The sequence below is a fragment of the Onychomys torridus genome, chromosome 2 (assembly GCF_903995425.1).
Source record: "Onychomys torridus chromosome 2, mOncTor1.1, whole genome shotgun sequence".
Classification (NCBI taxonomy): Eukaryota; Metazoa; Chordata; class Mammalia; order Rodentia; family Cricetidae; genus Onychomys; species Onychomys torridus.
In genome coordinates this window covers 163,044,283-163,063,192 of record NC_050444.1, presented here as the reverse complement: position 1 = coordinate 163,063,192, position 18,910 = coordinate 163,044,283, and the positions used below count along the sequence as shown (strand labels likewise).

Sequence of the window (18,910 nt, the reverse complement as noted above, 5' to 3'; positions counted from 1 at the left end):
CACGAATTCTCTCACAGAAAAGGCCTGTAATAAAAGAATTAGCAGCCTCTCAAGGCCACAGGCAAACACGCCTAAACACAAGGCCCACAATAATTGGCTATTAATCCACTTGTCTGTGAGGGCAGAAGTCTTGGAAGGCTTGCCCTTTTGTTCTGCCTGCTGGAGAGGGGTACACAGTTGGGGCTCCAAGGACACTTGGGGAGAATTCTTGCACTTGGCTGCTGGTATTCTGTGAATGACCCAAGCAGTGTGGAGGGAGCAGGGTGGCGGGAGCGGGGGAGGGTAGCCCTGGGATTGGAAGTCACTTTGTCCCCATCTGGCTGGGAGAGAAACTGGGCTCAGAGAAAGGCCCACTTGCCTTTCTGTCCCTCCCTGGCACCACCTCTCAGCGGGGCTCTTGTTAGCCACTCACATGGCCTCTTGGGGTTGTCCTGTGGAGGGTGCTGGGGAGGACCAGCCAGCAGGGCAGGGATGCTCTGGAAGGCCATTTTTGGGAACACTGTGGAGCTTCTGGGCTCTGAGAGTGGCCAAGGAGGAGGGTTCTATCTGTGTTCTCCTGAAGTCAGATGCTCAGGTCTTCTCTATCAACAGCTGCTTTCAGGAGTGTGTGTGGGAGGATCTCTGGGATCTTCCTACCATGGGGGCATCGGTTTCTGTGCATGGCTGCAAGGCTGGCGCTGAGGAGTGAGGCAGCCAGACCTGCTTGGCTCTGCTTCCTGAAGCCGGCTTCCCAGGCACTGAAGGTCTGCCTGTTTACCCTTCCTCTTCTGCTGGGCACTGCAGTGGCTCTGGGGGGCTTCCCTCTACCCTCACACCAGCCCAAGTCCCCTCAGAACCAAAACCAGTCTGTAAACATGCTGGTCTGACTAGAACATCTTTAACCCAGGAGGACATTCTGCCCACTCCATGCAACTCTGTTCTGTGTGTCTGACCTGAAGCCTGGGGACCCCATGTGACTGCACGTGGCCAGGGATCACTGTAGATGCTGCCTAAACATCAAAGGTCATTAATTCACTTAAAACATCATGAGATTCTTTTGGCATGTTTTTTTGAGACTAACTTGATCACACTGTTTCTTGAGTGTTAATTTTGTAGATGACATCATGTGTGTCAGTGTCAAAAGGTTGCATAAGCCGGCATCTTCAGATGTGGTCTGTAAGCCCAACACAGCCAGACCCCTATGATTGTCACTGCCCTGTGAATTGTCCTGATTCTCTCCTAAGGAGAGAGTCCTGTGGACCCCAACATGTTTGGAGAGCCCCACTATGGTTCCTAGGGCCTCTGGAGTCTGGGGTCTCACTTACCTGCTCTGCTACCTCATCACTCTTGCTTTTTAAAGCTGGGCCTCTTTGGTGGCACAGAGGAGGGAGGTCTTGCTGGGGAGAGGCCAGTGTGGCCATGCCTGTGTCTTGGGAAAGCTGGGGAGTGGTCATGAACCCAATTTAAGTCTGAGCAATGAGAATGTCCAGCTCCAGTCACCCCACTGCTTGCATCTTTTAATGTGTGGGGTGAACCCAGGATCTTAAAACATGCTGAGCACATGATGGCCCACTGCACCCCAGTCCGTGACATACAGAGTAGGCTCTGGGACACCTCACCTCATGGTGACTATTGTGTGTGTAGGTGGCCTTCAGGCACACAGCTGTTCTCTTCACCCTGCTCTGACCGTGCCCTCCTTGGTTCTTTGCACCCTTTCTCTTCTGCAGGTCCCCGACCTGTGCTCTGTGACATTCACTCGGCACCTTCCCGCCATACACAAGGTCCCTCTGCCACGAGGACTAAGTCCTCTGGAATGTTCTACTTGCCACTGGAGGCCAGGATCAAATACTCTTTTCTTCGATGTTTATCTCTACACTCATACTCTGAATTGAGGGTGATGTGTTAGCCAATACTTTATATTGCAGGTGGGGGACAGCTGATGAATTAAAATATCTTAATTAATTAACTAATTAATTCTGTATGTGGTCATGGGGGACAGGGCTTTTCCCCTACCATGTGGATCTTGGAGATCAAAGTCAGGTTGTTAGACTTGGCAGCAAGCACCTTTACCTGCTGAGCACTCTCGCCAGCCCACTAATGGATTTCTGAGCTGTTTCTCAGGCTCTGCCACTGGCATGTATTACATAGATGCCTGAAGTTTTGGGTCATGGGTCATTCCTTCCTGAATCCCCACACTGAAGTGTGGTGTTGGTAAGATGAGGCTCAGGACCATAGGGCAAGAATGAAATTGAGGTAGGTGAAGATTTAATGCCTGCCTCTCCGGGTTGCGTGCAGTTCAAGATGAACTCTTAGAGAACAAAGGGTTTTAAGGCTAATGAAATAACTGTTGCTGGAGTCTGAAGCAGTGGGGTCAGGATGACAGGAGGGACGCTGAATTCTCTGAAATCTACTCTCAGTGACACCCTGCCTCTGTCCCCACCTCTGTCCTCTTGTCTGAGTAGCCAGGGAGCTCCAAGTCTGGCTTTGGTCCTCAAATGGAATGTTCGGTTTTTAAGATGTGAATTGCTCCGAGCCTCACATCCTCTTCCCAGCTCCCCTTGTTCCCGTGGGAAGTGCCTCTCCCCCACATTAGGGCAACTATGGTGAGCATTGAGCTAACTGTGGTTGTTCACCTCTGTCCCTGAGGCTAGGACTGCCCCACCCAAGTTGCTCTTCTTCAAATCATCTGTGGAGACTTTCAGATCTGGATCCATACATCTTGTATTGACTGGGCCCTCTGAGTACCAGTAACCACACTGGGGGATGGGGATACAGGAGTGGATGGATCAGTGGATGATACAATGAAGCAGAACCTGCCCTCCAGATCAGTGTGGGAATCATTCACCTGTCTGCAGATGTCTAAGGAAATATCTCCCAGAGAAAAGTCATGGCAGCTGAGCTCCTAGAAGGTAAAGGAATTAGCCAGACCTGGGCTGGGATGCTTTTAGTAGGAAAGAATACTCTAAAAACCAAGAGCAAGAGGCCATGTGTAGGGGGTTGGGGATGAGAGGGTTGATAGGACCGTAGTGTAGGGCTGGAAGAAACGATTCTGGGAGGCCTCCTGAGACACCCCTGGAGGAATCTGAACTCTGGCTTGAAGCCAGGTCATGTGACAGAGTTACCTCCCCAAAACCTCACACCTCAGGGACAGCCACCCCACACAGTGACAGAGGACTGTCTGCCTGCTCTGCTGCCAAGGTGTGTCAGCCTGCTTGACCATGGTGCAGGTTTCTCCATGGTTTGTCTTTCTGTCCCCTCCTGAACTGACTCTGCTGTGGTCTCTGTTCAGGCTGCTAACTGACACCTTCCAACCAGTGGTGTTTAATTCTGAACTCTGCAAACTCAAAAGATTAAATAATGGATTTTGTGATGGGCTGAACTCCTTCCTGGCTAGGATGATAAGATGTCAATGGGAAAAATTTAAATATTGATGAGTTTTAACTTTTGTATTGATTAGTTAGTGACATATTTTGAGTAATGATTCCCATTAAAAACACAAAGATTTGTATTGATCACCCCATATCTCCTGTTTTAAACTAACTGCATGCTCCTTAGACATGGGAGGCTTTAACATTTTGTTTCTTCTAAGAGCTGAAGAGCCAACCAGCATTTCACACACAACACTAGGTTTCAAGTCCAGTTGTCTCCTTCCAAGGGTGGTGGGGAATCTAGGGAGATTTTGGGGTGACCCCAGGGGATTCTCCAGGGCTGCTGACCGTGAGCATGTTCTAGGGTGCCTCTGTACAGTACTTCACTCGGGGCTGGGGGGCATCTCCCCAGGGTCTCGGGAAGTCAAGTGATTAATCAGAATAGATCTGCCAGGTCCTGGTGATCAATGTGTGTTAGCCACTTTGCTAGACTTGTGTATGTACATATGCATGTAGCATTATGCTTATTATACCTGTCTGTGTATGTGTACACATGTGTGTGAAGGTTACCGACATCTTTGATTGCTGTCTACCTTATAGTTTGAGACAAAGTCTCTCACTCAACTTGGAGTTTACCAATTCTGCGAGTTTGGTTGGCCAGAAAATCCCTACCTTTGTTGCCCAGCTGTTTGCCAGTGTTAGGATTGTAGACGTAGCACACCGTGCTGGCTTTTCACCCAGGGATCCGAACTCAGGTCTTCACGCTTACACACAGAGTGGGCAGAGTTAGGCAGTCTTTTTATGAATAAAACCAGATCATAGTGGGCCTTTTCCTCAGGGTGAGGAATCTGGACTTCACTTTATTTTAAAACTTTTACGAGAATGTTATGAAAGAAATGGTTAGTCTTGTTTTTAATCATGAAGGAAACAGCTTTCACTTACCAGGGCTCCTGGAGATAGTATGGGTCAAGACTTGCTATGGATTTAGGTCCACCTGGATGTAGAATGCCTGGGTGCTGTTTACTCAATTTGTAGTGCAAATGGGGGCCATGAAGGACAGTGACATCCAGCTTTGCTTGCCTCTCCTCTTCTAGATCTGCTGTCTCTCTAGGGCCAGCCTCATCGGAAGAGCACTGTGCTCAATCATTTCCAAAAATACCATGTGCAGTCACCACGAAGGTACTGTGTATAGCCGCTGTGAAGAGAACTATATGCAAATACCATGAAGGGTACCAAGTGTAGTCCCCACCTGTACAAAGTCACCATTAAGAGTACTGTGCACAGTCCCCATGAGGGTGAGGAACTTTGTAATTAGTCTTGCTCTCCCCTTAGAATGTCCTGAATGTCTACACAGTATCACCTTAGAATGTCTACACTGTGTCCTGTGGGAAGCTTTCCCCTTAGAATGTCTACACTGTGTCCTCGCTGTGGGAAGCTTTGACTTAGTGTCATGACATGTATGTCAGTTTCTGTATTTGTAAAATGGGTGATGACAAAGCTTGATCAACAAGCTTGTGTATTAACAGTTTGGTTCTGGTGTGACTTACGACTATAAACTGTCCACACTTAAAGTATGCAAGAGATGAGTTTGACATGTGCACACAGCCATGATGTAGATGTCACCCTAGCCAGAGTAACCAACATACACAGGGTCAAGGGTGTGCGTCCGTCTCACCCCATCTAGTCTCTAAACAACCATTTGCTTTGTGTCACTCTGATGAGTTTGTATTTTCTAGAGTTTTCTCTAAGTGTGGTCATGCAGTTTCTGCTCTTTTAACGTTGGCCGCCTCTACTCACATGATTATTTTTGGGATTTATCCACATTCTTGGGAGTGTTAATACCCATAGCTTTGAAAGGCTGAGTAGTATTCCATCCCACACTTGTTTCTTATCCATCCACCTGCTGATGCACAAGGGCGCTAGTGATTTTTTATTGTTATGAACAAAATGTGTGTGAACATACGTGTTTAGACTTTTGTTTTCTTCTGGGAACCTGCCCAGAGTGGTGTGTCTGGGCTGTTGCACTCTGAGGCCACGGGCTGCTTTTCCAAGTACTCGCTTCTTTCACATTCCCAGGAGCTATTGCCTCACACCCTAGCCACACCTTCTACTCACTGTGCTTACTTCAAAACCTTTGCTAGACAGGAGACGCATTGGCTGTGTTTCTAAAGATGGGCGATGTTGCACGCCACCTGTGTGTCTTCTGTGATGAAATGTTTTCCAATCTTTGCCTATATAAAACGTGGTTTGTGTTTCCGTTATTGAATTGTAAGTTTCTAACTGCAGACATGACATTGACTCCAGGGACTTTTGTCTTGTTTTTCTGTTTGAGACATGGTCTCACTAGGTAGCCTTCCCTGGCCTGGAACTTGCTATCCACGTAGACCAGGCTGGCCTCCAGTTCACAGAGCTATCTCTGCCTCTGCCGCCCAAGTGCTGGGTTTGAAGGTGTGCACCACCATGCAGGTGTGCACCACCATGCCAGGCAACTAACTCTAGGTTTTTCATCAATGTCTCTTGTCTGACTGAGGAATTTCCCTTCTATTTATAATTTGCCAGGGATATTTGGGGTTGGGCTAACATTTAATTTTTATAGAACTACTGGCTCTCAAGGAATAAAAATAGTACAAAGAGGTTCTCTGTCCCCTTTATCCAATTTCTCCCAATGGAAGCACAGCACATAACTATTGGACAGTACTGAACCCAGGAAACAGTACTGTTAGCTTCTTATAGACCTTAGTCAGAGCTCTGTGGGTTTTTACAGTGGGTGGAGGCTGGATGCTGCCAAGTATTGAGATGATCATGTATCTTCTCCCTTTAACCTGTCAATAGCATATTAGTTACCTTAATTAATTTTGGAATATGAAATCAATCTTTTACTTGAGTATGAAGCATTCTCATATTCTACATAACTGGGTTTGGTTTGCTTCTATTTTCAGAAAGATTTTTGGCATACATGTTTGAGGAATATAGGTCGACGGCTCCTTTCTGTATATTACCATTGCCTGGTTTTAGTGTTAGAGTAATGCCACATTCATAAAAGCAGTGTGAAACATTCTGTCTTCTGTACTGTTGAGTTTGTGCTGAATCAGTCTTATGTCCTCTATAGATGTTTTGTCGCATTCACAAACAAAATACCAGACACCTGGGCTGGCAGGTTTTTAACTACACATTTGATTTAGACAAAAGTTTGGTAAGTGGTCTATATGTTTCTGCATAGGGTGTCATTTGTTGACTTTTAAGGAATTGTCTGCTTCATCACAGTTATCATCAAAGTTATTATTTTAATAATTACCATAAAATGATTCCCCATGCTGCCTCCCCACGCACCAGCTGTCTGTAGGACACACGGGGATGTATTCTTCCTTTTCTGGTGATTCTGTCTTCTCTCTTTCCTTCCATTTGCCAAAGGGTTAGCGATTTAATTTTTGTTCCCCAAGATCCACTGCTGTTTCTCTTAGGAATCACTGGAGACTGTGGGGAATTACTATCCAGGACTGTCCATGTCTAAATATTAGAAAAGCTCCTTAGCTTGGAACGGTGGCACACTTGTCCCTGCACGCAAGAGGCTGAGTCTGAGGCCAGCCTAGGCTACTCAGTGAATTTTAGTTCAGCTGGGAGCACAATGTGAACTGTAATCTCGAACAAATAAATAAACTACAAAAAAATGGTGCAGCCACCTTTGGAAATCAGAGTGGAGATTCCTCCAAAGGCTAGAATTAGATTCACCACATGACTCAGCTATACCACTCGTGGGCAAATACACGCAGGACTTCCTATCTCACTACAGAGATACCTGCTCATCCCTGTTCATTGCTGCAGTATTCACAATAACCAGGAAATAGAAGCAGCCTAGATGTCCATCAACTGATGAATGTGTAATGAAAATGTGGTACATTTACACAGTGGAATATTATTTGGCTGCTGTGAAAAATGAAATTATAAAATTTGATGGTAAATGCACAAAGCTGGAAATAACCATTCCGAGTGAGGTAACCCAGACCCAGAAAGACAAACATTGTATGTTTTCTCTCATTTGTGGATATCATCTTTGGATCTTTAGATGTGTGTGTTTCCTTTGGAACATCCAGAGAAGTCAGGAAATTAGTCAGAGGACACGGGAGGATGGCTTTTGAAAGAGAGAAGACACAATGCATGACTGCCAGCAGATTTCTCCAGGCTTCCCAGGGTTGAAGGAGGTCTGAGATGAGTGAGTCGGGGCCAGGCCCCTGAGAAGCTGCCATGGAGGCACTGTGGGGTGTTCCTGGTGTTTGTTGTCGTCCCCTCTTCCTGAAGTGTCTCTTGCACCTCCGAGTTTTATGTCTGGGGTGTCCTCACAGGAGGGGGTGTCTCTCTCATACAGCTTTACACATCACTGGAGTTGCTCTCTACCATCCATAATGCTTCTTGGTTCTTGAGGTTGCTTCTCTCTATGAAGCCCAGACTGCACGTGAACTCATGAGCCTCCTGCCTCATCCTCCTCAGTGCTGGGATGACCAGCATGCATCACCATTCCCGACTTCCTTGCTGGTTTTTGATAGTCACAGAGTGACCCTTTCAAGACTCCTAGCAATCCTGCCGAGTCTTCTAAGGGCAAGGCTTACAAATGTGAGCGGCCGCTTAATTCAGTAGACACTGGTTCTTGTGTGCATTATACCCTTCCTGCCACCATGAAGCTTGTGTGGCTAAATCCTCCACCTGTTTAAATCCCACTCTGGACCTTCTGAAGTGTCAAGTTCAAGCTGCACAGTGTCACCAGAGACACTTGTTATTTCACAGGGAGGACAGCATAGGTCAGAAGAGACCTTCTGCACACCCTATAACACCCTACTCCCTACCTGGTCTACCTGCTGGGTGTGCTTTGCTCTGGGTCAGTGGGTAGCCTGTTTGGACCCTGGATGAAGCGTGATCCTAATAAACAAACAAAACAAAAACCAGGAGTCAGATATCAGGGTAAAAGTTGAAATATCAGAGAAACAGAACAACCAACCACTAGAGACTTCTTAACTCTATGAAATTTCAGACCAAATGGGCGATGAGATCCTGTCTCCACCTGCCTTATATTCCTGTCTTCATCTCCCTAGTGCTAGTATTAAAGGCATGCACCACCTCCCAGCTCTGTTTCTCTTTTACACTAAATAAATATCATGTGGCCCAGGATAGCCTTGAACTCCTGATCTTCCTGCTTCCTCCTCCCAAGTGCTGGGATTAAAGGTGTGCGCCACCACTGCCTGGCCTCCATGGCTAACAAGTGGCTAGCTCCACCCTCTGATCTCCAGGCAAGCTTTATTTGTCGGAACACAATAGAATATCATACAACACCCTGGAACACTTCCCTCCTTGTGTGTTGGGTCCCATTTCTTTCCAGCTGCTCAGGGTGTTCTGAATTCTCCACTGTCTACTGGGTCATTCCTGTCAGCACCAAGCAGTCTTTGGTGGCTTCTCTGAAAGAGCAAACTAAAGCCTTCCTAAGAGCTGCAACAGTCTGGTACCCTTGGTGGGTCGGCATGTCTTGCTGTCTCGATATCCGCTTGGCTCCCTTTGTTCCTCACTCCATCCCCAAACATGCTGCTTAGGTCAGCAAGTCAAAAGCTTGCATCTCTGTCTTCTGTGTATTGCCCACCATTAGGCTTTGGCAAACTGGTCACCTCTTCTTGTCACAGCAGCTGTTTCGGGCAGGTCTCCTGCTGTGGTCATTACTCTGTGCCATCCCCCTGTGCAGCTCGTATTGTCCCAACCTCTTAGGACAGAGGTGCCCAAGGCTCCCCGAGAGTCATCTTCCTAACTCCCTGGCCACCCCTCCCAAGCTCTTCTCTTGATGCAGGTCGGTGTACAGATGACCACATAGTCCCAGTTCTAGCCCAGCTGTCTCTGCGCATCAGCCTCACAAGTCCCTTGGAGGTCAAACTTCCATCTCAGACTTATCAATGGCAACTTCTACCTGCCTGTGCTTGGACTCCTCCATGCCTCTGTTTCAGCTCTGTGTCCCCATCTGTCCCCATCTCTGGACAGGAGTCCCTCTGTGACCCCTGCTTCGGCCCTGCTCATCACTGGGATTCAGTGTAGCTTTTTAGAACAGATAGATTTTGGCTTGTGTCCTTGACTGCCAAACATAAAAATCCCTTTAGTATTAATTTAAAATCCAGAAATTAAATATGACGACTGGAAAGAAACAAATCACAATTTAAATGTGCATTTTATGGTTAATAATTATTATAAAAAGAATTTATGGATTTTGAAAATTCACAATGTACAGAAATGAATAACAGAATGTGGTAGATTGTGTCTCTCATGCTTCCTTGTCCTGCTTTTCCAAATGGTCCACAGTTGTATGTCCCTGTCACCAATTTTATGTTTGCACCTCTCTGTGTATATAAAATATACATGCTGTGTGCTTTTTGAAATATCTTAGTTGAAAATGTACAGCAAAGATCTGGGGAGATAATTTAGTTGATAAAATGACTAACATACAGGCATGAGGTTCTGAGTTCAAATCCCCAGCACTCATGTAAAAAACCAGGCATGGTAACACAGACCCTTAAACCCCAATCCCGGGGAGACAGGATTCCTGAGACTTAGAACTGGTGAGCTCCAGGTTCAGGGAGAGACCCTATTTCAAAATATAAGTGGGGGAGGGAGGGAGTGATTGGGAAAAACACCTGAATCAATCCCTAGCTTCCACGTACAGGAATGTACATGCACTTACACATGTACACATGCACAAACATGGACACACACACACACACACACACTCACACACACACAAATGCACAGTTAGTGGCAGGGACAGGATTGAAATCAAGCCCACCTGGTTCAGATTGAAGCTTCTTCCCATACTTATACAGCCCTGACGTTGCCAGGGAAGTTTTTCTGTACAAGCTAGTAAATCCAACCTCCCTCCCTCTGTTCCCCCTCCCTCCCTCTCTCTTTCTGTTTTCCTCTTTCCTGCAGCAGGAATCGTAAATGGTCTTATTATTAAAATCAAACCTGAGGCCAGTTACTGGGGTGAATGCTGGAAAATCAGAGAGACAGAACAAGCCACAGCTACCTCGCCTCGCCAGTTCCTCAGCTGGTCTTATTTCCTCAGACTGGAAGCTTCTGAGTCCTCAGCCACATAAATCTCAGCTGAACTGTGCTGCTCCGAAGCCTGAATGCTTAACCAACCAAATGCTGAACCAGCCAAATGCTGCTAGTTTTCTGGTCTTCACCCCTTCATATATCTTTCTACTTTCTGCTGTCCCTGGGATTAAAAGCTGGATTTCTGGGATTTCATGGGTGTGTTACCATGCCTGGCTGTTTCTAATGTGGCCTTGAACTCAGAGATTCTGTCTCTGGAGTGCTAGGATTAAAGGCGTGTGCTACCACTGCCTATCTTCATGTTTAATATTGTGGCCGTCCTGTTCTCTGACCCCAGATAAGTTTATTAGCCTGCACAATATTTTTGGGAACACAATACCACATTTCCCCTGTTTTTGTCTAAAATTTAAAAAAGCTTATAATGAATACAAGAAAAATAATATCCAATAAGTATATATGATATACACAGTCAAGATTACATTAACGATGTCTAGTCCATTAACATTTGACAGATTCAGGTGAAAAACTCCATTATATATAACAATGTCCAGTCCAATAACATTTGATAAACTCAGGCAAAAAAAAAAAATGTTACTTCTCCTATGTAAAACAAGTAGTTCCATTTTAAAAGTATTTTTTTCTTTTCATAATAGATTCAGTAATCTACCTTTTTAAATTTTTATATCTTCTCCTTTTTCTTTTTACTGTAGATTCTATCATCTACCCATTTATCCTATTATTTCTTCATCTTTTTTCTCAGAGTAGATTCTATGATCTACCTCATATCTATACTTTCCCTCTTTCCTTCCTTTCCCTCTCTCTTTCTTTTTTCCTTCCTTCCTTCCTTCCTTCCTTCCTTCCTTCCTTCCTTCCTTCCTTCCTTCCTTCCTTCCTTCCTTCCTTCTTTCCTTCCTTCATCTTCCAGGGCCAGGGAGGAAGCACAGGTCCTTGTAAATCTTTGGACAAGCATTCACCGTTGAATGATTCCTGAGCCAGGATTTAATTTTTAACCATAGTAAGTGCCTGCAACTAACAGGTTTCCAAGACAAGTCTCCCCCCCCAGGAAGCATGCTTTGACATAGAGATCAACTTCACAGTGGACTGACTCTCCAGAGTCATGCACTCCCTGGCCACCCTTACCCAACTTCACAGGTCACCCTAGCTCTCCAGTACCCGCCTTTCTGTGACCCTGTTTCTGCATGAGCAAGTGGAGGGAGGGAGATTACCCCCCTCCCCCACAGCACCTGGGAGAGTAAGCAGTTGGGTCCCCAGTGGTTTTCTATGTATGCAGTAAACATTTTGGACAGCTTCATCAACTGTCTGTCAAACTCAACACTGGGTTCTCCGAAACTGAATTCCAGGGGAAGGGGCGGGGGACAATACAACACAACAAAGCTGTCCATGGAGAGTCTACTGACGTTCCACTTGGTTAGTGTGCTTGTGATGCACACTGTAGCAAAGCTTTAATATAATTAAATTTTAAATTCCATGTAGATTCTAGCGGGTAGGCAGATGTACCGGTATGTTAAACTTTATGTCGCTTGAAAATGGTTTTCAAGTACATCAGAGGGAGACCATCCAGCTGTAAAATTATCTGCTTTATGATGCCGCATCACAGCTCTGATCTTTTTCTTTTAATTAAAAATGTACCTTAAAGTTGAACCACCCCTACTCTCAGCTACCTTTTCGTCTCGTTCTTAAAATTTACTGACAGAAGACGAAGGATCACGCCTGTTCTCTGGACCTGAGGCAATGTTTGTCTAGGACATAACATCTTCTATGCTGTGTTAATTGGAGGCTGGCCCCTCGTCCATCTGACGTTGTCCAGGATGGAAGCTGTGGGGTGGCCAAACCTTCTAGTCAATCCAGAAATCAAAAGAGCTGCAGGACTCTGCACTAGTGGGAGAGGGCCTCTGCCTGGTGTTTCCCGACTTGTGTGAAGGGCTTTGGCGGCCTGCCTGGTGAGCAGCACAGCAGGACCCCTCCAGCCTCTTTCTGTATGTTCCTGACAATGCCTTTCTCAATGAGTTTCTGATGTCTGATCTCCCCACAACCCCCAGGGATGGCATCCCTATAATCTGAGGTCCGGTTTATTTTATTTTTAACTTATTTTGTTCAAGTACAGACAGTTGGTAGGTGGGACTCACCAGGTACAGACCCATTATCAAGGCCAGTATCCCATCTCCTTCCTGGAGTACTAGGAAGACACTGGAGAGCACTGGAGACCATGGGTGGCCGTGTGTGTGTGTGTGTGTGTGTGTGACAGAGAGAGAGGGGGGGCAGGGGAGACGGCTTGGTTGAAGTGCTTGGTACATGAGCATGAAGAGTGCAGTTCGGATCCCAGCACCTATCTAAAAAGCTGGCTGTGGATCTAGAGAGATGGTTCAGTGGTTAAGAACACTAGCTGTGTAGTCCTGAGGACTGGAGTTTGAAACTGGGCCTCTCACACATATATGCACTCATGTGTGCACCACAGTAATATGCACAGGCATGCACCACACACATATACACACTAAAAGGAGATATATTTAACCTTATTTAAGCATGACACAGTACAAATGCATAGAAAAATGTCATGTTACCTGGGATAGGCAAATAGGCACTGCATGGCCTCCCAAGGGACCCTGGTACTGGCTTCTCCCAGAATGACCCTGGTTGTGACTCTGTAATAGCTGTTAGTCTAGAAGTGTCACTCTGTTCTTGAGCTTGGATCTCACTGGGTGTCTACCACGGAGCCTGGCACAGTGACCAAGGACTCTATTAGAGGTGCTTAGTGAGATTATGAGTATGTTCCAGTCCTGGAAGGCCTTCTCAAGGATGCTTCTAGAACCTTCTAGTGGGAAAGGAAACAAGCAATTTCTTATATGCCCCAGAAGACTTTTCCATCCTCAGACCTGGACGAGAACTTAGAGATCACCTCATTGACAGCTCCATCTTTGCAGAACAGGAGCCAGGAGCTCCTCCTGGAGAAGGGACGCATCCAGTCCCAGCAGTGAGTGTGTGCCCTCCTACTTCCTGCTCTTTCCAGTAGTTTCACTGCTTGCACCTCCTCCACCTTCCTGTGTGCTGGGTAGGGCCCAGGCTCCACTGCATGGACACTGTGTCTCTTTGCATCTGTGTTACTTTGCTGCTGCTGTGATGAAACACCATGGCCAAGGCAACTCATAACAGGAAGAGTTTATTTGGACTTACAGTTTTGGAGCCTTAGATCCCACCATGGAGGGAAGCATGACAGCAAGCTGCAAGCATGGAGGCAGCAGTATGAGAGTTGGCAGTTGACACTGTCAAACACACACATGAAGTAGAGAACATGAGCGGAAGTGGAAGACTATGAAGACTCGAAGCCCACCCCCAGCAATGTATTTCCTCTAGCAAGGCTCCACTTCCCCAAATTCCATAACCTTACAAACAGTGCCACCAACTGACAATCATTCAAATGCCCAAGACTATGGGGACACTTATCATCACTGTGTTACTGTATGGGTAGAATGCCCAAACTTATAGAGCCCTGTCCTCCTGACACCCCATGCCAGGCCGTGACCTCCATAGATGTGAAAAAACCTTCCTTCCCAATGCTCCCTGCTTTCCTGGAGTCCTACAGCTCCCTGTACCATCCACACATGTAACAGGAAATGGCATGGTCCACCCTCATGAACAGCATCATGCTGGTGTGCTTTGAACATGGTGGCCCAGGACTGCATTTCACAGGCATAAGGAATGCTTGGGGAGGGTTGGCTACTAAGAGATTGGGTGTGAAAGCAAGTTCCATACCAGGATTAGGTTCAGAGTTTGCCCTGGAGTGTGTTACTCTGTAATCTTTTGACAGTCTAGGCTTCTTCTACCTGGAAACAGGGATTGGTAAACAGCCTACATGCATATGAACCTAGGGTGAGTGATGCAAAGCATTGTCCATGGCTAGGGCCATGCCCTGGGGACCCATCAAATGGGTCAGAGATTGTTTCTTCCTAAAGCAGCCAGCTTCCTGGGGTAGGGTGGAAGGAGAGTCCATGATGGCCACAGAATAGGTGAACATGCCAGTTTGGTGGTGGTGTCCCAGAATTGTGCAGTTTCTGTGGATTGGGTTGGGGCAGCCATCATCCAAGAAGGCTGACAGCATAGTTCCCATACAAGAGCAAATGTTTGTGTCTCACTGGGCTTAGAACTTGCTTTGAGTTAGGACCAGGGGACCAGGCTGCTTCAGATCTCTAGTCACAGCCACCATCGTCTGAGTTGAGGTGCTGTGTGGCTTCTCTTGATGGAAGGGAGTGAGGCTCATGGTATTGTGGAGGCAGATTTGGAGGACTCAGGGAAAATGAGGTAGAGGTTTGCAGTGATGCAGAGAGGCCGCAGCCAGCTCAGCCTCCAGGTCTGTGACTGACAGTGGTTGACATCCCCTCCCTGGGGCACAGCTAGGCCAGGAGCTGTCAGGTGCTTCTGAGACACACAACCCACTTGCCTTCCATTCCTCTGCTGGCCTTTATTTCTGCAGGATAATAAGGGTCCACCTCGGAGACCCTGGACACAGGCCTCTTTCCCTCTTGGAGACCTTCCTGGGTGCTGTAGGCTGCTGACTTAACCAGGTGCCACCCCCTCTAGGGTCAGTTACAGCAAGTGCCAGGCAGAGCTGTGTACTGAGGAGGGGGACAGCATAGAGGTTCTCAGCAATAGGAGAGCTCATGTCCAGCCATATTCCAGGAGAGATTTTTAGGAGAGCCAAGTCTCTGAACTCTGAGCTGACCATCAGGGATGCAACTGGTTTCAGTCTTAATGAGAGATTATACATTTTAAAATCTCAATTCCATTCTTGAGTATTAATTACTCTAAGAAGCAAAAAAAAAAAAAAAAAAAAATCTTCCATGAAACACTTTAGAATGTTCCAGAATGAGCATTGTTTGGAGCCACTTGAGATGTGTGAAACTAAAATTAATTACATTTTACACACCTAAACAAACTGTTAAGTGTCAATGGCAGGCTTCCTTCCACCCCTGTGGGTAGCAGATTCCTCTTGCTGTCTGTTCTAGACAACTTGCATTTCTGTTGGCAACACATCTTCCCATTCACCTGCAGTTCCCACAGGGGCTAAGAGCAACGCCTGGGTGTTGCCTCAGGTACAGGTGAGCACCCTTTTCAAAGGAAGAGCTGAAAATGGGGTCATGGAAAATGGCTGTGAGGGATTCAGATAGTCAAATGAAAGCCGTGCCCATTGGTCTGAGCTGTGTGACTTGACACCATGGCTTGCATGTGAACTGTGGTGTGCACAGAGATGTGTTTTCTGTTGGTCCTTACCTTTCACAAGTTAGTTTTTCTGTGTGCACCCTTGTCATTAGCCAGGTCCTGCTGCCATCACACAAGGCTGTCCTAGACTTTCATGTCGGGCGCCTGTTCAAGAGTATCAGCCTGTCCTAGGACACACTGTGCAGCAAAGCTTACAGACTGCATACATACGATGCTCATTCCGAAGCATCCTCAAGTGTCTACAGGAAGGGTTTTGTTTATTTTGTAGGAAATGACAGAGGCCAGTTTCTTTGGGGGTGGTCATGAGGAGCAGACACATTCTTTGTCCAGAGTCCTTCTCACAAAACCTCCTGACACCCCTCCTTCCCCTCAAGCTGAGATGCCCTCCTTAGCTGACCTGCCCCATGGCCACATTCCAGCTCCCTCCCCTGCTCCTCCTGGCCCTTCATCCTGCAGTAAATAAAGGCTTTCATGGGCTCTAGCCTATTCATCTATGGTATTTATGGAAACCACCAAAGGCTTCCGGAAAGGGTTTAACTCAATGTGAGATGTGTCTTTGAAGACTTGTGTTTAATAGTGCAGGGAGAATGGGCTTTTCCTGCCCGAGCCAAGCCTGCTCTGAGAGGGAAGAATGGAGTGGGATTGCCTGGAGTCTCTCTGAAGAAGGTGATTTGGGACAGATGGACCTGGCAGCTGCCCAGTCAGGCTCTGGGAATGTGGCTGTCTGGGGAAGCAAGGGTTCAGGGTGAGACTGGACAGCCATGGTGCATGGCAGCCTTGTCTGACACACAGAGCCAGGATTAATACAAGGAATGCTGGGGTGTCTCTGTGCACCCCAGAGCCTGTGCCCTGCCATATTCCATCCCACCAGCCCCAGAGATCCAGCTGAGACCAGCTCTGAAACTGGCTACGATCGGGAAACTTCTGACTAGTGCAGGGATGAGGTTATTCTTTGAGGAGGGATCCAGTAGGCTGGTGAGTGAGTGTGTGTGAGTGTGTGTGTGTGTGTGTGTGTGTGTGTGTGTGTGTGTGTGTGTGTGTGTCTTTGTGCTGGAGAGGCCAGTTTGGGAGTAACATGGTCCAGGGTTCCAATCCTCTGATGATGTGCTTTGTGAGCCTGGGCTAGCTCCCTTGGCTCTTCAAGTTCAGTCTTTCTCATCTGTGAACAGAGGGAGTACAAACTATTCAAGTAGTTGTTCCCATAAGTAGTGGTTCTGTGTGATGAACACTTACTATGGATCTAGAACTATACGAGTGTGTGTGTGTGTGTGTGTGTGTGTGTGTGTGTGTGTGTGTGTGTGTAGGCCAGAAGAGTATGTAGGATGCCTTATCCTCTCCTTCTCTACCTTACTTGTGGGTATGAGAGAATTTCTTACTCAACCTGAAACTCATCAATGTGCCCTACACTGATGGCCAATAAGCTCCAAGGATCTGCCTGTCCCACCCCACCTCCCCCTGCTCGGATTGCACATGAGAATCACACACCTGGATTTTAATGTGGCTTCTGGGATCTGAACTCTGGTCCTCAGGATCATACATCGAGCTCCCCACTGACTGAGCCATCTCCCCAGCTGTCTTAGGTCACTGTTGCTGCGTTGAAACACCATGACCAGAAGCAGGTTGGGGAGGAAGGGGTTTATTCAGCTTACACTTCCACAGCGCTGCTCATCACTGAAGGAAGTCAGGACAGGAACTCAAACAGGGCAGGAACCTGGAGGCAGGAGCTGATGCAGAGGCCATGGAGGGTGCTGCTCATTGACTTGATCTTTGTGGCTTGTTCAGCCTGCTTTCCAATAGAACCCAAGACTACCAGCCCAGGGATGACATCACCCACAATGGGTTGGGCCCTCCCCCATCAATCATTAATTAAGAAAATGCCTCATGTTCTCATAAATCTGTACATCTCTCTTAGAGTTCTCCTTGTTTCCTAGCTTCTCTGGAGCTGTGGGTTGTAATCTGATTATCCTTTGCTTTACTTCTAGTATCCACTTATGAGTGAGTACATACCATGTTTGTCTTTCTGAGTCAGGGTTACCTCACTCAGGGTATTTTCTAGTTCCATCCATTTGCCTGCAAATTTCATGATGTCATTGTTTTTCTCTGTTGTGTAAATGTATCACTTTTTTTTTTTTTTTTTTTTGGTTGGTTGAGAGGCATCTAGGTTGTTTCCAGATTCTGGCTGTTATGAATAATGCTATGAACATAGTTGAGCAAGTGTCCTTGTGGTATGATTGAGCATCCCTTGGGTATATGCCCAAGAGTAGTAAGTATCATTGGGTCTTGAGGTAGATTGATTCCCAATTTTCTGAGAAACCACCATACCGCATATGGGAGTGTAGCTGGGTCTGTTTGAGGGGCCCCTGGCAGTGTGATCAGGATCTATCCCTGGTGCATGAGCTGAATTTCTGGATCCCATTACCTATGATTGGGCATCTTGCTCACCCTTGATGTGTCAGAGAGGGGCTTGGTCCTGCCTCAACCGAATGTACCAGGCTTAGCTGTCCCCCCATGGGAGAACTTACCATGTTGGAGAAGGGAATGAGAGGTAGATTTGGGGGGGAACAAGGGGGTGGGGAGTGGGAGGAAGAATGACAGGAGGATCTGTGATTGGCATGTAAAATGAATAAAAATATTAAAAAAAGAAAAGAAAAGGAAAATGCCTTACAGGTCTGCCTGAGGCCTGATCTTATGGAGGCATTTTCTTAATCAAGGCTACCTCCTCTCAGATGATTTTGGCTTGTGTTAAGTTGTCATAAAACTATCCAGTACACCAGCCCTGAATGCTTTTTTAAAAAAATGAGAGGTGTAGAAGGCCCAGTGGACTGTCTCCTGCTAGGGGCTCGGGAATGGCCACTTTCTAGCTGCCACTCTTACCATACAGGGCAGCTGGTTGTTCTAGAGATAGACCAGAGGACCATAATTCTTCTGTTAGTCAAGTAGTGGGCAATCTCCAAGGTCCCAGGCCTGGCCTGCCAGGGCAGCTGTGGATGTTCCAGAGCTCTGGGAGTTCATGCCCACACTCTCTTAAGGGAGTAAGCATGTTGGAAGGAGGGAGAGAGAAGGGCATGTTGGGAGACACTCTTTTATCCCAGTAGCTCTCTGGGATATCCATTTCAGTGTGCTGAGTACCACGTCTTTGGTGTCTGTGAGGCCCTGTGAACACGGCTGTTAGGGCTGTGCAAGGCCACCTCCCTGGACTTCTGCCCCTATCTACCAGCTCCTGAGGGCTTCTGCATGCAGAGTTAGAGCAG

At 46.9% G+C, this 18,910-nt stretch overlaps 1 protein-coding gene across 8 annotated transcripts in view; it reads left to right on the top strand.

Annotated features, from left to right (window-relative positions):
* The window catches only part of Camta1 (calmodulin binding transcription activator 1), an 841,450-nt gene that overhangs the window by 317,140 nt on the left and 505,400 nt on the right, over window positions 1-18,910 (top strand). The gene's annotated exons all lie outside the window — the stretch shown is intronic.